We start from the raw sequence: 5,763 nt of genomic DNA, 5'->3' as shown, positions 1-5,763 counted from the left end.
GTGGATACGCCTGTCTCGGGTGAACAACGAGCTGCATGTGGATAGACCGGACTGGGTTTAACAAACAGCTGCAGCTGGATAGACCGGACTCGGGTGAACAAAGAACTGCAGGTAGATAACTTGGACTCGGGTGAACAAAGAGATGCAGGTGGATAACCCGGACTATGGTGAACAAAGAGCTGCAGGTGGATACTCTGGTCTGGGTGAACAAAGAGTTGCAGGATGATACCCGGAACTCGGGTAAACAAAGAGCTGCAGTTGGATATCCCATGCTCGGATGAAGAAAGAGCTGTAGGTGGATAACCCAGACCAGCATGAACAAAGCTGCAGGTGGATACACTGGAAAGGGAGAACAAAGAACTGCAGGTGGATACACCAGACTCGGGTGAATAAAGAGATGCAGGTGGATACATGAGTTTCGGGTGACCAAAGAGCTGCAGGTGGATCGACCAGACTTGGGTGAACAAACAGCTGCAGGTAGATAACTGGGACTCGAGTGAACAAAGAGCTTCCGTGGGATATCTCAGAATAGAGTAACAAAGAGCTGCAGGTGGATAAACCGGTCTCGGGTTAACAAAGAGATGCAGGGGGATACCTCGGACTCGGGTGAACAAAAAGATGAAGGTGGATAGACCGGACTCGGGTGAACAAAGAGCTTCAGGTAGATAACTGGGACTCGGCTGAACAAAGAGATAAAAGTGGATAACCCGGACATGAGTGAACAATGAGCTGCAGGTGGATAATCCGGACACGGGTGAACAAAGAGCTGCAGGTGGATAATGTGGTCTCAGGTGAACAGAAAGTTGCAGGTGGATAACCAGGACCCGAATGAACAAAGCGCTGTAGGTGGATTCCCTGGTCCCGGGTGAACTGAGAGATCCAGTAGGATACCCGGGACTCGGGTGAACAAAGATTAGATGGTGGATACCCCGGACTAGGCTGAACAAATAGCTGCAGTTGGATACCCCGGATTCGGGTGAACCAAGAGTTGCAGGTGGAAACCGCATTCACAAGTGAACAAAGTATTGAAGGTGCATACCCGGACTTGGATGAACAAAAAGCTGCAGGTAGATAACTGGGACTCAGGTGAACAAAGAGATGCAGGTGGATAAACCGAAGTATGGTGAACAATGAGCTGCAGGTGGATAACCCGGAATCGGGTGAACAAAGAGCTGCAGGTGGATACCGCGGTGTCAGGAGAACAAAATGTTGCAGGTGGATAATCAGCACTCGGCTTAACAAGGAGCTGCAGGAGGATACCCCGGTCGCGGGTGAACAAAAATTTCCAGGAGGATAGCCGGGACTCGGGTGAACAAAAAGTTTCAGTTGGATACCCCGGATTCGGATGAACAAAGAGTTGCAGGTGAATACTGCGGTCACAGCTGAACACAGTGTTGCAGGTGGATACCCCGGTCTTGCGTGACAACGTGTTGCAGGTGGATATTCCGGATTCGGATGAACAAAGAGCTGCCGGTGGATACACCTGTCTCGGGTGAACAATGACTTGCAGGTTTATACCCCAGACACGGATGAACATAGTGCTGTAGGTAGATACACCGGTCTCCGGTGAATAAAGAGTTGCAGGTGGATAAACGACTTTCAGGTGAACAAAGAGCTGCAGTTGGATAAGGCAGATCGGATGATCAAAGAGTGGCAGGTGGATACACAGGACTCAGGTTAACAAAGAGTTGCTGTTGGATAACCCGGTCTCGGCTGAACAAAGTGTTGCAGGTAAATACCCCGAACTCAAGTTAACAAAGAGTTGCAGGTAGATAAACTGGTCTCGGTTTAAAAAAAAGTGCTGCAGATGGATACACCGGTCTCAGGTGAACAAAGCGATGCAGAGCGTTATATCAGACTCATATAAACAAAAATATGAAGGTGGATAGACCAGATTCGGGTGAACAAGCAGTTGCAGGTAGGTAACTGGGACTCGGGTGAACAAAGAGATGCAGGTGGATAACCCGGAATTGGGTGAACAAAGAGATGCAGGGGGATACACACGTCTCAGGTGTACAATGAGTTGCAGGTAGATATCCCAAACTCGGGTTAACAAAGAGCTTCAGGTACACAAGCCGGATCGGGTGATCCTAGAGTGGCATGTTGATACACAGGACTCGGGATAATAACGAGCTGCATGTGGATGTACCGGTCTCGGGTGAACAAGGAGATTAAGGTGGATAGACTGGACTCGGGTGAAGAAAGAGCTGCAGGTAGATAACTGGGACTCGGCTGAACAAAGAGCTACAGTAGGATAACCAGGACTAGTTTGAAAAAAGATATGCAAGTGAATAACATGGTCTCTGGTGAACATAAAGTTGCAGGTGGATCACCATGACTCGGGTGAACAAAGAGGTGCAGGTGGATATCCCAAACTTGGGTTAACAAAGAGCTTCAGGTGGATGAGCCGGATTCGGGTGAACAAAGAGCTGCAGGTTGATACCTGGCACTCAGGTGAACAAAGAGCTTCAGTTGGATATCCCAGAATGGGGATAACAAAGAGCTGCAGGTGGATGAGCCCTATGCGGTGAGCATAGAGCTGCAGGTGGAAACACAGGACTCGGGTGAACAAAGAGATGCAGGGGGATACACCGGCCTCTGGTGAAAACAATATGAAGGTGGATAGACCGGACTCGGGTGAACTAAGAGCAGCAGATGGATAACACGGACACGGGTGAACAAAGAGCTGCAGGTAGATAACTGGGACTCGGCTGAGCAAAGAGCTACAGTAGGATAAACAGGACGAGGGTGAAAAAAAGTATGCAGGTGAATAGCCCGGTCTCAGATGAACAAAATGTTGCAGGTGTCTGGTTTATAAAGGGCTTCAGGTGGATAAGCTGGATCGGGTGATCAAAGACTGGCAGGTGGCTACACAGGATTTGGGTTAACAAAGAGTTGCGGTTGAATAATCCGGTCTCGGTGAACAACGTGTTGCAGGTGAATAACCCGGCCTCGAGTTAACAAAGATTTGCAGCTGGATACGCCAGTCGCGGGTGAATAAAGAGTTGCAGGTTGATCCACGAGTTTCAGGTGAACAAAGCGCTGCAGGTGGATACACTGGACTCTGGTTAACAAAGAGATGCAAGTAGATAACTGGGACTCGGCAGAACAAACAGCTACAGTAGGATAACCAGGACAAGGGTGAATAAAGATATGCAGGTGTATAACACGGTCTCAGGTGAACAAAATTTGCAGGTAGATAACCATGACTCGGGAGAAAAAAGAACTCCAGGTGGATAAGCTGGATCGGGTGATCAAAAAGTGGCAGGTGGATACACAGGACTCGGGTTAACAAAGAGTTCAGTTGGATAACCCTGTCTCGGGTGAACAAAGTGTTGCAGGTGAATACCCCGGACTCGAGTTAACAAAGAGTTGCAGGTGGATATACCGGTCTCGGGTTAACAAAGATCTGCAGGTAGATACACCGGTCTCGGGTGAACAAAGAGCTTCAGGTGGATAAGCTAGATCGGGTGATCAAAGAGTGGCATGCTAATAAACAGGACTCGGGATAATAACGAGCTGCATGTGGATGCACCGGTCTCGGGTGAACAAAGAGATTAAGGTGTATAGACCAGACTCGGGTGAACAAAGAGCTGCAGGTAGATAACTGGGACTCAGGTGAACACAGAGATGCAGGTGGAGAACGTGGACTAGGGTGAACAATTAGCTGCAGGTGGATAAACCGGAATCGGGTGAACAAAGAGCTGCAGGTGGATACCGCGGTCTTAGGTGAACAAAAGGATGCATGTGGATAACCAGGATGCGTCTTGACAGGGAGCTGCAGGAGGATACCCCGGTCGCGGGTGAACAAAGAGATCCAGGAGGATACCCGGGTGTCGGTTGAACAATGGTTAGGTGGTGGATATCCCGGACTAGGCTGAACAAAAAGCTGCAGTTGGATACCGTGGATTCGGCTGAAGCAAGAGTTGCAGGTGAATACCGCGGTCACAAGTGAACAAAGTGTTACAGGTGGATACCCCTGACTCGGATGAACAAAGAATTGCAGGTAGTTAACTGGGACTCAGGTGAAGAAAGAGATGCACGTAGATAACCTGAACTATAGTGAACAATAAACTGCAGGTGGATAACTCGGAAATGGGTGAACAAAGAGCTGCAGGTGGATACAGCTGTTTCAGGTCAACAAAAAGTTGCAGGTGGGTAACCAGCACTCGGCTTAACAAGGAGCCGCAGGAGGATACCCCGGTCACGCGTGAAGAAAAAGATCCAGGAGGATACCCAGGACTCAGATGAACAAAGTGTTTCAATTGGATATCCCGGTGTGAACAAAGAGCTGCAGTTGGATACTCCGGTTCGGGTGAACAAAGAGTTGCAGGTGAATACCGCGGTCACAGGTGAACAAAGTGTTGCAGGTGGATACATTGCACTCGGATTAACAAAGAGCTGCAGAGCGTTATATCAGACTCATATAAACAAAAATATGAAGGTGGATAGACCAGATTCGGGTGAACAAACAGTTGCAGGTAGGTAACTGGGACTCGGGTGAACAAAGAGATGCAGGTGGATAACCCGGAATCGGGTGAACAAAGAACTGCAGGGGGATACTCACGTCTCAGGTGTACAATGAGTTGCAGGTGGATATCCCAGACTCGGGTTAACAAAGAGCTTCAGGTACATAAGCCAGATCGGGTAATCCAAGAGTGGCATGTTGATACACAGGACTCGGGATAATAATGAGCTGCATGTGGATGCACCGGTCTCGGGTGAACAAAGAGATTAAGGTGGATAGACCGGACTCGGGTGAACAAAGAGCTTCAGGTGGATAAGCCGGATTCGGGTGAACAAAATGCTGCAGGTTGATACCTGGGACTTAAGTGAACAAAGAGCTTCAGTTGGATATCCCAGAATGGGGATAACAAAGAGCTGCAGGTGGATGAGCCCTATGCGGTGAGCATAGAGCTGCAGGTGGATACACAGGACTTTGGTGAACAAAGAGATGCAGGGGGATACACCGGCCTCTGGTGAAAACAATATGAAGGTGGATAGACCGGACTCAGGTGAACTAAGAGCTGCAGGTGGAAAACACGGACACGGGTGAACATAGAGATGCAGGTAGATAACTGGGACTCGGCTGAGGAAAGAGCTACAGTAGGATAAACAGGACGAGGGTGAAAAAAGATATGCAGGTGAATAGCCCGGTCTCAGATGAACAAAATGTTGCAGGTGGATTATCATGACTCGGGATTACAAAGAGGTGCAGGTGGATATCCGAGACCCGGGTTTATAAAGGGCTTCAGGTGGATAAGCTGGATCGGGTGATCAAAGACTGGCAGGTGGCTACACAGGATTTGGGTTAACAAAGAGTTGTGGTTGAATAACCCGGTCTCGGTGAACAACGTGTTGCAGGTGAATAACCCGGACTCGAGTTAACAAATATTTGCAGCTGGATACGCCGGTCGCGGGTGAATAAAGAGTTGCAGGTTGATCCACGAGTTTCAGGTGATCAAAGCGCTGCAGGTGGATACACTGGACTCGGGTTAACAAAGAGATGTAGGTAGATAATTGGGACTCGGCAGAACAAACAGCTACAGTAGGATAACCAGGACAAGGGTGAATAAAAATATGCAGGTGTATAACACGGTCTCAGGTGTACAAAATTTGCAGGTGGATAACCATGACTCGGGGTAAAAAAGAACTGCAGGTGGATAACTGGATCGGGTGATCAAAAAATGGCAGGTGGATACACAGGACTCGGGTTAACAAAGAGTTCAGTTGGATAACCCGGTCTCGGGTGAACAAAGTGAT

This window comes from Narcine bancroftii, chromosome 5, assembly GCF_036971445.1.
Source record: "Narcine bancroftii isolate sNarBan1 chromosome 5, sNarBan1.hap1, whole genome shotgun sequence".
Taxonomy (NCBI): Eukaryota; Metazoa; Chordata; class Chondrichthyes; order Torpediniformes; family Narcinidae; genus Narcine; species Narcine bancroftii.
This window is presented reverse-complemented; position numbering follows the sequence as displayed.